The 18137-nt window shown below is 49.2% G+C and overlaps 1 pseudogene; it reads right to left on the bottom strand.

Moving 5' to 3' along the window:
* Nucleotides 1–7315: 7315 nt before the first annotated feature.
* On the bottom strand, nucleotides 7316–8861 carry LOC123078418 (peroxidase 2-like; annotated as a pseudogene).
* Between the last annotated feature and the right edge of the window lie 9276 nt (nucleotides 8862–18137).

Genomic DNA, 18137 nt, shown 5'->3' with positions numbered 1-18137 from the left:
TGCGTGCCAGCAAGGACCGTCTTACCTTTCAGCCTTCACTCGTGGCGAGAGAGGGGCAAATTTATAGGTCTTTGTTTCATGTATTTGGTGCAAAACTCAACCACCTCCTCCGCAGTATAACCTTGTAGGATGCTTGCCTCTGGATGGTTTCGGTTCTAACAAAAGCTATTTAGTATTCCCATGAACCGCTCGAAGGGATACATGTTGCAAAGAAATACAGGACCACCCTACTTTATCTCGTCAACAAGGTGCACAGTGAGATGACCATGACATCAAAGAATGACGATGGAAAAACATCTCTAGGTTGGACAATTTTCTTGCAATATCATCTTGCATATGATCCAACTCTTCAGGATCTACAACTTTCTGCCATAGTTGGTTGAAGAAAACACAGAGCTCAACGAGTGTGTTACTTATATCTTTGTCCATCAGATTCTTGATGGCCACCGGGAGGATTTGTGTCAGCATTACGTGGCAATCATGTGACTTCATGTGTTTCAACTTTGTTTTACCTGAGCTCACATCCACAAGACTTCTGATGTTTGAGGAGTAGGAAGAGGGTGTCTTAACTGGCAACAAATAGGTGAAGAATTGTGTTGCTTTTTTTGTACTGAAATTGTAACTCTGGCGAGCTTTGATGAATTTGTCATCATCTTCTGCTTCACTCTTGCATTTTGATTGATCAGCAAGCATATCGAGCCGTGAACCATCACCATCCTTTCTTTTACCTTTAATCTTGAGCAGAGTACCAAGGATGCTTTCACATACGTTCATCTCTACGTGCATGACATCGATGCAGTGACGTACATGAAGAGTCTCCCAGTAAGGTAATTTCTAGAACACCAATTTCTTCTTAAACACTTCACCCTTGGGTGTTTGTTTCACCGTCAAAGCGTACTTCTTGCCAAGCACAAATTTAATTTGTTTAGCCTTGTTATGGACCACCTCCCCATCATAGGGTCTTGGGCCCACACATACCTCTGTCGTACCATCAAATTCAGCTTTCATCTTTCAGTATGGGTGATTTTTCCATAAGAACCTACGATGACGCAAATACATGGTTTTGCGCGAGTTGGGAAGAAATCCGCTAGTTGTCCTATCCATGCATGTGACACACCCTACATCTCCCTTTGTTTTCTACCTCGATGTGTTGCCTAATGTCAGCATATCTTGAATGGTGTGCACCAACATCGCATGTAGATCAAAAATCTCCTTTCTGTAAGCATCATAACATTTTACAGCAGGCGCATCTATCCACACTGTCAGCGGTTCTTCTACTAGTAGTTGAAAGTAAATGTCGATGTCATTTCCAGGTTGCTTCGGGCCTTGAATAATCATTGACATCATAATGTATTTTTTCTTCATACACAACCAAGGAGCTAGGTTATATATGCATAGAAGCACCGGCCATCTGCTATGATTGGTGCTCATATCGCCAAAAGGATTCATCTCGTCAGTACACTCCCCGAGCCTTATACTTCTAGGATCCTTGGCAAAGTCTTGAAACTTGTTGTCGCTTAATTCCCACAGAGCCCCATCTTTCGGGTGCCTCATATACTTATCCGCAATTCGCTCATCATGATGCCACTGCAACCTCTTTGCCTCACTAGGGTTTACAAACAAACGCCTCAACCTTGGAATAAAAGGCAAGTACCAAAGAACCTTGAACGGGATTGCTGTCTTGATCTCGCCGTCCAATTTTTACTTGTCCTTTGCTCTCCCGCGCTTGTATCGTGCATGCTTGCATGTGGGACATGCACGCAAATCTTTGTACTCACAATGGTACAATACAAATCATTCACACAAGCATGTATCTTCTGTACTTCTAGTTACAATGGGCAAACAATTTTCTTTGCTTCATTCATGCTTCTGGGGAGCAAATTATCTTCCGGAAGAATTTCTTTGAAAAGACCTAACATCTCTGTGAAGCCCTTGTTTGATAGACCGTTTGCTGCTTTAAATCTGAGAAGCGCCAGGGTGGCACTCAACTTGGAATATTTATTTTTGCAACCTGGATACAATTATTTCTTGGAGTCCGCATCAATGGTTGGCAGATCGTTGTACCCAATCATATCCTTTTTTGGGCCCTCGAAATCTGCAATCATAGCAGCAAAATCTGGTATATCAAGATCGTCGTCATCTGCGTCGACGTCTTGGTTTTCCAGTGGGCGCTTTGACTTTTCGGTGTTCCATTGGTAGCTTGACGCCTCTGCCCCGATGTTAGATTCAACATCCATGTGACACTGATCGGGGTTTGGCATCTCGCAGCCCTGGGTATCTTCATCCGTGACCTCCTCTTCACAGTGTCTGGTCCAACATGTATATCCATCCATGAATCCCCGAGAGACTAAGTGCCACTAGACATCTGCAACTTCATGTGACTCTATACTGGCACAATCAGTACATGGACATAGGATGTAATCCGACATCACCAATTCTCCTCTTTGTACTTTCAGCCAAATTCATGAACTCTGTCACGCCACTGATAAAATCTGCGGTTGTTCGATTCTTCATCCATCGATATCGTTCCATCTGCACCACACAAATGGTAATTAAAACAAAACAACAACATTAGTACACAGATTAACTGCTGCCCAAAGATGCGTGCATAAATCATAAGGTTTTATTTTCATAATTATTGAGGGTGCTCTATATATTTATCTAGACGTGCAATGACAAAAATTAATGGTCAGTCAGTTTACACGCAGAGTACTAGTACAACACTACCCTTAGGAATTGAATACCTTAATTAAGCCACTCACGAAAAGAATACCTTAATTAATTAGCCGCGCGCGACCTCCACCCAGCAGACAGAGAAGCGCAATGTGGTGGCATGCCGAGACAGCAGGGTCGAGGAGAAAAGCTTAGTGCGGCTATTGCTTGACGTTCGACCTCCACTATCCCACCATCGACCGCGATGGATGTGCTCGAATCACACCGTCGCCGACCTCGATGGTTGAGCTCCTCCTATCTCCCGCCGCAGACTGATGATTGACCTCCTATGACGCCGCCACCGCCCATTGACTGAGGATTGACCTCTTCTCCGGTAGCCGCCGCCGCCATCTCTACATATAGAGCGGCTGTTTTATTTTTTGATGGATATCCACAGAGAGGTTGTTTACACGGTATTAACTCAATTATATGTACAAGGTAGTACATCACATACGATTATGTAACGGCAACCGTGTCTCACCTATGTTGTCTTCTCACACGGTTTGGTGCGGAAATCGTGTGTGAAGTTGTAATACCTAACACAAACGACATGTATTAACAGTGGGTTGTATACAACATATAGTGCCATAAGTAGTTCCCGGCCGTTAGCTTATCCCTGTAGTTTCCCCATTTCCCCCAAATCCCTAGATAGCCTCCAAATTCCCTCACGTGGCGCTGACATTGGAGGAATGCGGACGAGTGGTGTTGATGGTTTCGGTGCGGCTGCTCCAGCTCGTATCGCCGCCACGACGGCAATCGCCGGTGAGCACTTGCCTAAGGTCTTTAGAAGGCGGGTGTACTACGGATCCGAATCATCCTGTCAGGTTCCAATCTATCCCGATCTTTTTTAGCATGTCTAAATTAAGTAGCTCCTTGTTGAATCCATCCTAAATGACCCCCCCCCCACCAGGAAAGCGATTTGTCGCCGGATCCGGGGCATGACTCCAGACTCCCGCAACACGAGTTTGACTCCAAGTTTTGCGCCACCGAGAAGTACCAAAAGCTAAGTTGTGTGCACGGGCACACTCCCGCTCGACGTGTATGCACGGAGGGATTCAACATTGGCAGGCGGTTCTCAGTTTCCCCTTAGAGCTTAGTGCTAAATTCATCATTTTACTTGAGTTAATGCCACCGCTCATCCTGAATACTATTTAACATTGGTAGGGATATGAGGCTTGTGCCTTTGTTAACTGGCTGGATGAAGAATGGCATGGCAGAGCTCGGAGTGTTATCACCAAGCTCGCAGAAGATAACGTAAAGTTGAAGAAGAAACTAGCTGATCTGGAATGTACAATCAGTACGACGAAGCAAGAAAGAATCAACCACAGGCAATAGATGAAAGCAAGAGACAAGAAGGAACTAGCATGTGTAGTTGTGGTCGTCGCATTAGCCATGTTCTATGCGTTGTTTAAAATGATGATTAGGGGTTTTGTTTGAAAGTATTGCTAAAGCACATCTAGATGTGCTCTAAGTAACGCACATCTAGGTCCTATGCCATTGATGTTACGTGAAGATTCGTGCAGATATTTTCCTTTGTATTTTTTTCTTTTCCTTTGTAGTTTGATTATTACTCTCTTTATCTATAACAAGAGCTCAATGTATTGCTTGCCAACTGTCCTACTCCGTTCGTACCGGTACCGGTGCATAATCCCAAAACTCATTCCTCGTTTTTGTCCTAAAAAAAGAAATCAGCCAATAGGAGTCCTACGCAACCCCGGGAATTTGGAGCGACTAGGTACAAATGATTGTGGTTGATTATATCAGCGGTTAGATAATACGTCAACCCCCGGTTTTATTGGCAATTCCTCTTCTCTACATACTCCGCTTAAGTGTCCACCATCTTCATCGTCCCTGGCAGGCTGCACTACTCACTTGCACACACTCTACAATCTTGCTTTCTCGCGGTTTTTATATGACCGAAGCCATGTCGAGCGACAGCGAGGATGACAGTTCGTCCAGCAGCCTGGCGCCCGATGATCGGTCAACATCAGAATCATCCTGCTCGTCTTCCATGAGTCCGTCGTCGAGCCCAGACCTCGACTATATCCGGATCATGGAAGGGGCGCTGCCTCCAGAGTCGTCAGACGACAACCATACGGACGAGGAGACGTCGGAGGACGAAGAAGAGGACGATGATGAGGAGGAGGAGGAATAGTCAAACGAGGAGGAGGACGAGGATGACAGCAACGACGATGACGACGGTGGTGACGATGAAAAGCCAACGGTCAGCGCCAAGAAGCGTCCTCGCCAAGACAATGTCGCGGGGCCATCCAACAACAACAACAACAAGAAGGACTAAATTAAGCAGACTATATATATCTCTGTTTCCGTTCGCTCATATTAATTTGTTATCTCTGTTTATCCTGTCAATCTCATCGCAGACGGTTAGTAATACGTATTCGATAGAGATCTTCTATATTATCACCCATAGGTTGGTTTGTTGAACTGTGTGCCCTAACGAGCACACAATTCACAAAAAAATACCGTCTGGACTGTCTATAATGATTGCACACAATTCTGATTACCGACATGTCTGCTGGGTATCACACATCTTGTTACGCCAATTGTTTGTGTTCACCTTGATCATCGCAAACGGTTCATCGGAGCGAACTGTATGTCATATATCGCACACACCTTGATCATATAGATCAACCATATGCCCCGCATAGCACACGCAACTAAAATTTGAACCATATTTGATGTGTCATTCATCTCAAAAGTTTTGCATCTTTTTTGACGTGTTTTTACATCATCGTTTCTGATTAATGCATCACACACAGTTTCGTCAAAGGGTCTCTGATCATAGTGTCGCGTTAGCAGCATCCTGCAGTAGTGTCCTACAACTCCATGAAGGTGGTGGTCATTGCAAGATCTTCGAAAGTGTTCATCTCAATATTTAGTGGTTGACTTTGGTAGTGAGGTGCAAATTATGGGTGACAACTTGACGCACAGGAACAGTTGTGCAGTGGCGGCGGTTGCACCACATGTAGCTGCTTGGATCGTAAAAAAGTGGTGGCAACAACACTTGCATGACTTCGATGGTGGTGCTACTCGAGCACCTGGTTGCAACAAGTGGGGTGAAGCCTAGGTATGACACGAGCTGGTTATACCTGGCAATGACGATGTTTTTTACGCCGTTACCTTGTGGAAGGCATTGCTCTAATATGCTCCAATTGAATCTTTAGGGTGAAAACCTAGATTCTGACATTGATGGTTGGATCCGATGATGACGATGATATTCTTTAAGGCGTTGCAGTTGAAGAACCTCCTTGTCTGGGTGATGTCATGATATGTTGGTGCAGATATGGTGTTATTGTAGTTTGTCGATCGTAGATCTGAGCGCTTTTGGTTTTTCTTTTTTCCTCGGCTATGCATTACTTTGGTCTTATATGACTTTACTATTTGGCGCCATGTTTTTGTGTGTGCGCGTTGGTTTTGGCTGTGTGCATCCTAGTTATACAAAGGACAATGTGTGATCTTTGGGTTTGTATCCTCTTAATGCTCCTTTTTGAGCCAATAAAATTCACCCTTTGTCGAAAAATGTGTGTATGGTAATTGGTTTGAGCCAATTCTTTATACTTGTCACCAATTGGCATGCCAAATATTGGCATCAAATAATTTAGCCTTGTAATCTTATCATTCAGTTTGCATAATAGATGTACTCATGACCTAATCCTTTGTGGGCTTCTTTCGATACAAGTTCAATATAGCAAGGTTATGATGTGCCATAAAAATGCCCCAACAACGTAGAAAGAGGACGATCCCTGTCATAAATCTGGCTAAAACTATTAATTTTGTTTTGAGCCTCAATTACATGGATACATGTCGTAAACCAGAACAGATGTACAACACACACCCCACATGCACGCACGCACACCACTACATAAACCCGCTATGCGTGTAACAAGATGTACAGTCTGTACATACACGACACGTCTCGAGAAACTTCCAAACAGTTAACCTCTTACTTTCTATCTTATCGAGTGGAAGAACGACCCCCGTTCAATAAAAAAGTAAGATGCGTAAAACCTTTTTCGAACAGATATGGAACATGTAAAAAGTGTGCAACTGAAGTGAACGTTCTAGTGAAATTTCCGTTAAATATTACTCTGAAACTTTGGGAAACTTGACATAATTTGTTGCTAGAAACTTATGAAATCATAAAAATAAGACCAACCAATATCTCATACAAAAAATACTATCATTTGTGAATATGCTATGAATAACTTGTAGAATAGAAGAGAAACATATAGAAGAATGGTGTGATAAAAAAATACAATGTGTGACTTACAAATAAAGGAATATATAGGTGGCACCGCAAGGGGCTGAAAGAACATGGTTCATTGTGCAGCAAAAATACGGTTCGACTCTCAAAGCAGCAGGTTTGTTGGTACACGCGCGCTGTCATTTGGGTGCAAATTAAATGGTGATTCTTAAAAAAAATGAGACCAACCCAAGGCTAACCCTCCTTGGCTTTTCTTGATAGGAGAAACTGCGCGAGCACCACGCGTCCAAGCCGGGACTTAAACTCGGATGGACTGGCAGCAACCTCAGCTGCCCAGCCAACGGGTCGACGCCCCATCCTCTAAATGGTGATTCTTAATTAGTTGGGGATGGAGCACACGCTCCTGACCTGGCCCTGAGAGCCAGTCAACGGGCTGATGTTGGCCATCTTCACCATGGCGGATGCGAAGTGCTAAAGAAGGCGGCCTAGCTAGAAGCAAAGGACTTAATGATGTCCTTGGTGGCACAGCCGGCTGCGGTGGCGTTGTACAACACCTGGTCGGAGTGAAGGAGGCCCTTCTTGGACTGGAGGTTGATGAAGTAGTCGTTGTTGAACAACTCCGGGTTCGGGGCGACCGCTGTGTCGTCGTCGAGCGGGGCCAGGTTGGTGTTGCCGCCGGACTGGGGCAGTTGAGCTTTAGCTTGGTTGCGTAGGTCGTGTTGATGTTGGACTCGTTGTAGTGCCTGCCCCTGAAGTTCTGGCACTGCGCCCTCCCGATGGTGTGGGCGCCGGAGAGGGCGACCATGTCGGTCAAGTTGAACCCCTTGCTGACGAAGCTAGCATTGAGGCCGGCGACTCCCAAGAACGGCACAGGCAGGTTCTGGTTGGCCTGTGTCACGCTAGCCGTGGTGGAGTCCCTCCTCCCCAGTTTAACCTCCCACGACGGCCCTCCCACGCATGCACGATTATTCGTCACCCTGGGTGAGGAATAGTTATTCTTCACCCCCCCCCCCCCACCCCTTCTGGTTTACCACCAATACACTACAATTTTACGTTATGTAAGTTTTGTCTTATTTTTGACGTAAAAAGAGACCGTAAGAAAATATATAATCGCCGTAAGAAATATTTTATGTTATGTAAAATCACAAACATGAAAACATAGTGTAAAATATACATAAACTCCAAATTTTCTTGTCTTATCAATAGGAATATAACTATTTGAATTCCAAATGTAATTTAATTATGAAGTGATCATAAGATTACCTCGGATGAAGAATGACTTATTTTGCATCCTAGGTGATGAATAGCATCACTATTGATTCAGGAACTGTGCAAAAACCAACTGGTCTACTTGGCACACGAGCAAATTTAGGCGATCGATCGTGCAGACTCACGGGCGGCGACGGCAAGGATGTCAACGCAGGAGACGACGGGGCCGTTGTTGCTGTACGGCCTTTTGCATACGGCTTCTACATCCTTCTTTATTTGTTCAATGACCTCGAAGCCACGCAGCGATCCCACTTTCCCGAATGCCCCCCGCTCGTTGCCACCCACGCTAGTCTCATTCAACAGAACGGACGCGTCACAGCCCTGCATGTACGTACGTAGCCAAGCAACATAAATATGCACGGTCGTTGGCCACTAGCTAGGTGTTCAACAAATGAACAAAGCCGAAACAGAACAAGTCCAGCCCGGCTATACCTTGAGTATGTGAAAAACTTGCCTGGACAAAGCAGTCATGAAAATGCATCCGGAGCAGCGACGCGGCCATGCGGCGGTCGTTCTTCACGGCCGTCGCCGCGCTGTTCTGGATTTTTTCAAGAGCCAAAGGGCACGACTTGTTGTAGAACGTCGTCGACAGCTGCGCCAACGCCGCCGCGGCCAGGCACAGGATCAACACGACTGATAGAGATGAAGATGCCATGACAACTACTACCTGTCTGCTGTAGGAGACCAAGTTTTACGGTGGATGCGGATTTAATGGCCTGCATTGCATGCAGATATATATAGCTGCTCGCAGGCTTGGTCATTACTGGGGTTTTAGGGCGGACGGCAAATAATGTGGTGTCGAACTGGCGTTCCATGTGCTAGGCTGCTAGCCGTTCGATCTCCTTCTTTTTTCCCGCCTTTTTTTTCTGGGTTGTCCTATTGGTGCAACTCGATAGAGTAAAAGTAACCACCTGTTGCAGAATGATTTTGCAAGGAGTTGACTTGTACATTAGCTAGCAGCCATGTTTTGCCAAATAATACACGGATGTATCATGCATAGAGTGCAATGTTTTGCCAAATAATGCACTACACGGATGTATCATGCATAGAGTGCAATGTTTTGCCAAATAATGCACGGATGTATCATGCATAGAGTGCATTGAAGTCAACGAAATTCTAAGACCACATACTCTTTCTTTTGAATGATAAAAAGTAATATGTGCTCTTAGGGTATCTTCAACCTTGACTCGCAAACCGGACACCGCATCCAGCCAGTAGCAATGACGGCCATCTCCGTCCTCTGCTCAGGCAAGAGCCTAGCCCAAATGTTTGAAGCTCAAGGAGGCCATGGCAGGAGTGGTGCAAAGAGGAGAAATGGAGCAGAGGAAGATGGATGCGGCTATGGCCGGTGCTAGAGTTTAAGTAGCCGGCTGAGGGTAGGGCAAGAGGCGGGGCGGTTAATAGTGGGAGGTAGATAGACAGGTGGGTGGCGCCGGAGTATGTTCCTCAGCAATTGCGCATGTTTAATGGGCGGCAGACGGACGAACGGGAAAGCGGAGCAATCGCGTGCACCGGGAAGCGACGAGGGTGGCGCTATTGGCCTATGCGTCGCTTTAATGCCGGTGCGCCAATGAGAGGCCGTGTCGCTCTGAGCCGGCATGAATTTGTTTTTAGCTTGCGGGAAAAATCATGTCTGCACTGATCAGCAGACCAATACAGGCCCGCGTTAGATAACACAACACGTCCGGATCTCATGGTCTAAACGGTTGCGGTGGTCTAAGGGTCCGCGTTGGAGATGCCCTTACTTCCTATAAGTATTTTCAAGCAAAAAAAATACTTCCTCCATTCTAAACGGTTGTGGTGGTCTAAGGGTCCGCGTTGGAGGGGCCCGTTCTCGTTCTTGTTATAGCGATCGTCTTGGTTGGGGCTGTGTGCCAGCGGTGATGTCCCTTAGAAGGAATAATGTCTCCCACGATTCTATCCCCGCCCCGGTGGTGCGTCTAGCATCGTCGGAGGGCGTGTGGAGGTCTATATTCGCCGGATCTTGCGGGATTCGGTCGGTGCTGGTCTTCGGTGGGTCTATTTGGATGCGGTCTTTGTTTAGGTGTTTACAGTTTTGATCCTTCTGATCTACGACTTTCTTCATCTGATGGATGCTACTCTGGTGCGCTGGTTATGGGGCCTTAGCACGACGACTTCCCGACTCTCTACAACATCAAGGTTTGCCGGGCTCCGGTGAGGGAGGGGCGATGACGGCGGCGCGCTTCGGCTCGCTCCAGTGCTTGTAGTCGTCGCTAGGTAGTCTACTAACATGGTTGTGATTTTTATTACCTCTCTTGTTTTTTTTACTGTCATAATTGAATATGAATATATTGAAAGTTTCTCGAAAAAAACATATAGCTTTGTCCCAATTCCCAAGTCAATTTCTCTATGTTAATCCCGCAAAAAAAACTTCTATGTATTATTTGACAAAGTGTCGCATAATGTACCAATCATCATGCACGGATGTACGGTCGTAGGTGGGGAGGCAAGCTCGAAACCTTGGACATTCCTAGGATTCCAGGCACACGGCGACTATTGCGGTGGCCAGGTGGCCATCCATCCTGCTAGCTGTTCGATGATGGTTGCTGGTCTTAATCTTTTCCCTTGAGTGTCTGTATTTACTTCTTTCAAATATCCTCTTACCTTATAGTCTGTTGAAAGACCCTCCCCCACCACAACCGCGTCGCCCCCACGGGCGACCGGCCGCGACCCGCACCTTCCTCCGCAAGCTCCCCATCTAACCTCTCCCTCCCTGCCGCGGGCCTGGCCCGGGCGATGCTGGTGGCTGCGGCCCCTAGCCTTTCCCCACCCGGGGTTCATTCGGCGCGGGGCGGAGCGGCTTCGAGCGGTGCCCCTAGGCGGCGGTTGTGGGTGCTCCTGACGCAGGCGGCGGCGGACTCTGGGCGGCGGCGGCGTCATTGGCGACGGGGTGGTGCGGCGGCGCGGGCTGGCGGCGCCCGCCCGACCCAGATGTTGGCCCTTTGGGCCCCACCTGGATCTCGGCAGGCCGGCGGCACGGCGTGGCGTCGGCATGGCAATATCATTGTTTTTTAATTGAACTTATAGCATTGTTGGGATGGATTTGCGCGAGCAATGCTAGACTTAGGGCATTTTCAATGCTGACCCATAAACCTCCCGCAACCGTTCGGACTGCGGAAGCCATCCAACGCCGACCTGTATCGGTCTGCGAAATGGTCCGGACACGATTTTTTCTAAACCGGAGACAGACGTGTGAGTGTGTGTGTGGGGGGGGTGCGGGAGTCCGGACACGCGAAACATCGCTCTTCGCCCCCTTGCCAGCCCAAAAGGAATAGCGAGCCCGCTGTCGGTGTCAAAACCGGCGGATCTCGGGTAGGGGGTCCCGAACCGTGAGTCTAAAGTTGATGGTAACAGGAGGCGCCAAAATCACACACTCTCTTCTTCCACTCTCCATCACTCTCGGCCCATCTCCCTCACCCGCGCCTTTGTAGCATCCCACACTGTTTCCGCGCCAAAATCCCACACTCTCTTCTTCCACTCTCCATCACTCTCTGCCCAATTCCCGCTCTTTGCTCCCATCCTCTCCTTCCCTCCGTCGCTGACGCATGGATCCTTCGGAGAATTGATACCTCGCCAACGTATCTATAATTTTTTACTGTTCCATGCTATTATATTATCTGTTTTGGATGTTTAATGGGCTTTAATATGCTCTTTTATATTATTTCTGGGACTAACCTATTAATCAGAGGCCCAGTGTCAGTTTCTGTTTTTTGCCTATTTTAGAGTTTTGCAGAAAAGGAATATCAAACGGAGTCCAAACGGAATGAAACCTTCATGAGAATCTTTCTTGGACCAAAAGCAATCCAGAAGACTTGGAGTTGAAGTCTGAGAGTCTACGAGGAGGCCACGAGGCAGGAGGGCGCGCCCAGGGGTAGGCGCGCCCCCCACCCTCGTAGGCCCCTCGTAGCTCCAGCGACGTACTTCTATCGCCTATATATACTCTTATACCCTAGAAACATCAGGGGGAGCCACGAAACCACTTTTCCACCGCCGCAACCTTCTGTACCCGTAAGATCCCATCTTGGGGCCTGAGGGAGTCCTGGACTAGGGGGTGTCCGGATAGCCGAACTATCATCATGGGCCGGACTCCAAGACTATGAAGATACAAGATTGAAGACTTCGTCCCGTGTCCGGATGGGACTTTCCTTGGCGTGGAAGGCAAGCTTGGCGATACGGATATGTAGATCTCCTACCATTGTAACTGACTCTGTGTAACCCTAGCCCTCTCCGGTGTCTATATAAAGCGGAGGGTTTTAGTCCGTAGGACACAATAACAACAATCATACCATAGGCTAGCTTCTAGGGTTTTAGCCTCCTTGATCTCGTGGTAGATCCACTCTTGTACTACCCATATCATCAATATCAATCAAGCAGGAGTAGGGTTTTACCTCCATCGAGAGGGCCCGAACCTGGGTAAAAACATCGTGTCCCTTGTCTCCTGTTACCATCCGCCTAGACGCACAGTTCGGGACCCCCTACCCTAGATCCGCCGGTTTTGACACCGACATTGGTGCTTTCATTGAGAGTTCCTCTGTGCCATCACATATAGGCCCGATGGCTCCTTCGATCATCAACAACGACGCGGTCCAGGGTGAGACTTTTCTCCCCGGGCAGATCTTCGTATTCGGCGGCTTTGCACTGCGGGCCAATTCGCTTGGCCATCTGGAGCAGATTGAAAGCTACGCCCCTGGCCATCAGGTCAGATTCGGAAGTTTGAACTTCACGGCTGACATCCGCGGTGACTTGATCTTTGACGGATTCGAGCCACAGCCGAGCGCGCCGCACTGTCTCGATGGGCATGATTTATCTCTGCTGCCAGACAGTGCCCTGGAGGCCGCAGACGAGTCCGCTCCGACCCTTAATTTGGAGCCGACTTCGCAGATCGAGGATGGGTGGCTAGACACCGCCTCGGGGGCTGCTACATCTACGGCGATGGAGCCAAATACCGACCTTGTCCCTTGTGAAGCTCGTGACTCCGAGGTGCCGGACTCCTCGCCGGACTCCGAACCTCCTGCGCCCCTACCAATCGAATCTGATTGGGCGCCGATCATGGAGTTCACCGCTGCGGACATCTTTCAGCACTCACCTTTTGGCGACATCCTGAATTTGCTAAAGTATCTCTTGTTATCAGGAGAGCCCTGGCCGGATCACGGACAGGACGGTTGGGATGCAGGCGGCGAAGAAATTCAAAGCCCACCCACCACCCACTTTGTAGCCACTGTCGACGATGTAATGGACATGCTAGACTACGACTCCGAAGACATCGACGGTATGCACGACGATGCCGGAGACGACCAAGAACCAGCTCCTATGGGGCACTGGAAGACCACCTCGTCATACGACATATACATGGTGGATATCCCAAAGGATGGGAATGGCGAGGGAATGGCAGAGGAAGACCCCTCCAAGAAACAGCCTAAGCGACGGCGTCAGCGGCGCCGCTCTAAATGCCGCCACAGCAAGAATGAAGATTCTGGCACCGAAGACAATAACACCCCTGACAGTGCCGAAGACAACCCCCTCCAGCAAGATTCAGCACAGGAGGACGGAGAAGCCAGCCCTCATGAGAGAGCGGCAGACGAAGAGGTAGAGGATGATAATTACATGCCTCCCTCTGGAGACGAGGCAAGCCTCGACAACGACGAATTCGCCGTGCCTGAGGATCCCGTCGAACAAGAGCGTTTTAAACGCAGGCTTATGGCCACGGCAAACAGCCTCAAGAAAAAGCAGCAACAGCTTAGAGCTAATCAAGATCTGCTAGCCGACAGATGGACTGAAGTCCTTGCGGCCGAAGAGCATGAACTCGAATGCCCCTCCAAAAGCTACCCCAAACGCAAGCTGCTCCCCCGATTAGAGGAGGAGGCATATAAACCTGCATCACCAGTGCACAATACGGCTGACCGACCACCTCATGGCCGCGACAGAGAGGCCTCTAGGCCCTCCACTAGAACCGTACCCCGGCATCGCTCAAAAGCACAAAGCCACGGGGGAATGCGTCGGACTTGCGAGACATATTGGAGGATAAGGCAAGACAATCAAGATCGATCTACGGATCGCGTGGGCGCCCCACGATGCGCGACAACGACCATCGCGCCGGATACAGCAACTCCGGCCGGGCCGAACACAGTAGACAAAGCTCGCTTGAGCTACGTCGTGATATAGCCCAATATAGAGGCGCCGCACACCCACTATGCTTCATAGATGAAGTAATGGATCATCAAATCCCCGAAGGGTTCAAACCCGTGAACATTGAATCCTACGATGGCACAACAGACCCCGCGGTTTGGATCGAAGACTATCTCCTTCATATCCACATGGCCCGCGGTGACGATCTTCACGCCATCAAATACCTCCCACTCAAGCTTAAAGGACCAGCTCGGCATTGGCTTAACAGCTTGCCAGCAGAATCAATTGGGTGTTGGGAGGACCTGGAAGCCGCATTCCTTGACAACTTCCAGGGCACATATGTGCGACCACCAGACGCCGATGACCTAAGCCACATAATTCAGCAGCCAGACGAATCGGCCAGACAATTCTGGACACGGTTCTTAACAAAGAAAAATCAAATCGTCGACTGTCCGGATGCAGAGGCCCTCGCAGCCTTCAAACATAACATCCGCGACGAGTGGCTTGCCCGGCACCTAGGACAGGAAAAGCCGAAATCCATGGCAGCCCTCACATCACTCATGACCCGCTTCTGCGCGGGAGAGGACAGCTGGCTAGCCCGCAGTAACAACCTCAGCAAAAATTCTGGCAGTCCGGATACCAAGGACCGCAATGGCAGGTCGCGTCGCAACAAGAACAAGCGCCGCGTTAACGGCGATAACACTGAGGATACGGCAGTCAACGCCGGATTCAGAGGCTCCAAACCCGGTCAGCGGAAAAAGACATTCAAAAGAACTACTCCGGGTCCGTCCAATTTGGACCGAATACGCGACCGCTCTTGCCAGATACACGGCACCCCCGAAAAGCCAGCTAATCACACCAACAGGGATTGTTGGGTATTCAAACAGGCAGGCAAGTTAATTGCCAAAAACAATGACAAGGGGCTGCATAGCGATGACGAGGAAGAGACCCGGCCGCCGAACAATAGAGGACAGAAGGGTTTCCCACCACAAGTGCGGACGGTGAACATGATATACGCAACCCACATACCCAAAAGGGAGCGGAAGCGTGCACTCAGGGACGTATACGCGATGGAGCCAGTCGCCCCAAAGTTCAACCCATGGTCCTCTTGCCCGATCACTTTTGATCGAAGGGACCACCCCACCAGCATCCGCCATGGCGGGTTCGCCGCATTGGTCCTAGACCCAATCGTCGATGGGTTTCACCTCACTAGAGTCCTGATGGACGGCGGCAGCAGCGTGAACCTGCTTTATCAGGATACAGTGCGCAAGATGGGCATAGACCCCTCAAGGATTAAACCCACAAAGACGACCTTTAAAGGCGTCGTACCAGGTGTAGAGGCCAATTGTACAGGCTCAGTCACACTTGAAGTGGTCTTCGGATCCCCGGATAACTTCCGAAGCAAGGAGTTAATCTTCGACATAGTTCCGTTTCGCAGCGGCTATCATGCTCTGCTCGGATGGACCGCGTTTGCAAAGTTCAACGCGGTGCCGCACTACGCATACCTCAAGATGCCAGGCCCTCGAGGAGTCATCACGGTCAACGGAAACACTAAACGCTCTCTCCGAACGGAGGAACATACAGCGGCTCTCGCGGCAGAAGTACAGTGCAGCCTCTTAAGGCAATTCTCGAGTCCGACCGTTAAGCGATCGGACATGGCTAAACGCGCCCGGAGTAACCTACAACAAGACCACCTGGCACGTTCCGAGCACGCGTAGCAATGCGGCCCCAACCCCAGCCCTTGCAAAATTGCAAGACTGGTCCTTCGCGTACATCATTACGCTTTGGAGATACCATGGGCATAGGGGGAGGGGCACGACCACGACAGACCCAGAATGCAGCTTAACCACACCAGAGGCTCCCAAGTGTGTCATTTTTTTCCTTTTTCTTTTTTCTTACACACAGGACTCCGTTCACCAGAGGCCCTGTCCGGCAGTAGACCTGCCGAACTCACGATGCAACAACCAGGGAAGGAGAAAGGCTACGACGAGTGTCCAGGTGGTCTCCATTACGAGCATTAAATCTATTTTATACACCATTCCACAGCCTACCCCTGGAGGGGGACATGCTTAATAGTCCCATCCCTTGCTTACCGCACTGTTTGTATCATTCTACATTCATGGCAGTATTTCTTGAATAAACAATGCATCGTTTTTTTGCTTATAATTGCATTCCTTTCTTATACATATGTTCATTTATGACATGTTGCATTCGTACACTTTGGTACGGCTAAATACACCAGGGGCTTAAGTTCCCCACATTATGGTGTGATAAGTCCGAACACTTTCACAAGTGCGGCACCCTGAACTTATAGCATTATATGCATCGGCTCCGAATCATGTCTTGGGTCAACAGTTGGGTTTGCCCGGCTCCCATGTTTTGGCACCTTACGTTCCGTTGTATCGGCTAAGGTAGCACTGGGAGAACCACTGCGATTGCGCCCCAGTTGAGCTGGGCGAGCGCCTCAGTGGAGAAAGCTAAAACTGACCGTCATGATGAGGCGAGAGCTGGTCGCTGTTCGAGAGGTTTTTTCGAGTCCCTAAAGACTTATGCCGCTTAGAGCGAGGAACCGGCTTTGTCCGGCCCAGGCGTGGATAGCGCCCCGAATTCGGCCTTCCGAACACTAGGGGCTTCGCCGAAATTTAAAATTATAGAATTCTATGGCTAAGTGAGAGTGTTCAAGCATTATAAGTCCGGTTGCCTTGTTCGTTGTGTTGAGCGCCTCCCTAGATGGACCCAAAAATGGGAACAAGAGCGCTCAAGTTTATCCCGAACACCCCAGCACTCGTGGCATGGGGGCTGAAGCCGACGACTTGCCATCTCTCAGATTTGATAAACGGCCGCACAGAAGGTAATATTTTAAATTAACAAGCATTGCTTAGCGCATACGAACAAAGTTTTCGGCGCACAGGATAACAAAATGCGAGTCTACTCAAATATTACATCTTTGGAGCACTCACCCGCAATAATGCGGGCACCCTTCAGGACACCCTTGTAATACATCTCGGGTGTGCGATACTCCTTGCCCTGCGGTGGAGCGTCCGTCACAAGCTTCTCAGCATCCATCTTGCCCCAGTGCACCTTAGCACGGGCAAGGGCCCGACGGGCACCTTCAATGCAGGCCGAGTGCTTGATGACTTCAACCCATGGACAAGCATCCACCAGCCGCCGCACCAGGCTGAAGTAGCTCCCAGGCATGGCCTCCTTGGGCCACAGCCGAACTATGAGGCCCTTCATGGCCTAATCGGCCACCTTGTGGAGCTCGACCAACTGCTTCAGCTGGTCGCTAAGGGGCACCGGATGTCTGGCCTCAGCATACTGAGACCAGAAGACCTTCTCCGTCGAACTCCCCTCCTTGGCCCTATAGAAAGCGGCAGCATCGGACACGCTGCGGGGAAGATCTGCGAACGTTCCCGGAGAGCTCCGAATTCGGGTAAGTAACAGGTAATTCACTTTAACATGCTTGCTTTGCATGAAGAATGCCTTACCCGCCGCTATTTTCTTCAAATCCTCGATTTCCTGGAGGGCCTTGTGGGCATCGGCCTTAGCAGCTTTGGCACTCTCAAGAGCCGACACAAGCTCGGACTTTCGAGTCTTCGAGTCATGCTCCAAACTCTCGTGCTTTTCCATGAGAGACTGGAGCTCTTGTTGTACCTCCGCCACCCGTGCCTCCTGCTTCTCTCACTTGGCTCGTTCCGCGGCCGCATTGCGTTCGGCCGCGGACACCGCCTCCTTCAGGGTTGCCACCTCGTTCGTAGCCCCTGGAGTACCCACGTTATCCTTG

Source organism: Triticum aestivum, chromosome 1B, assembly GCF_018294505.1.
Source record: "Triticum aestivum cultivar Chinese Spring chromosome 1B, IWGSC CS RefSeq v2.1, whole genome shotgun sequence".
Classification (NCBI taxonomy): Eukaryota; Viridiplantae; Streptophyta; class Magnoliopsida; order Poales; family Poaceae; genus Triticum; species Triticum aestivum.
The sequence above is the reverse complement of the archived record's forward strand: the minus strand, read 5'-3'. Positions and strand labels throughout refer to the sequence as shown.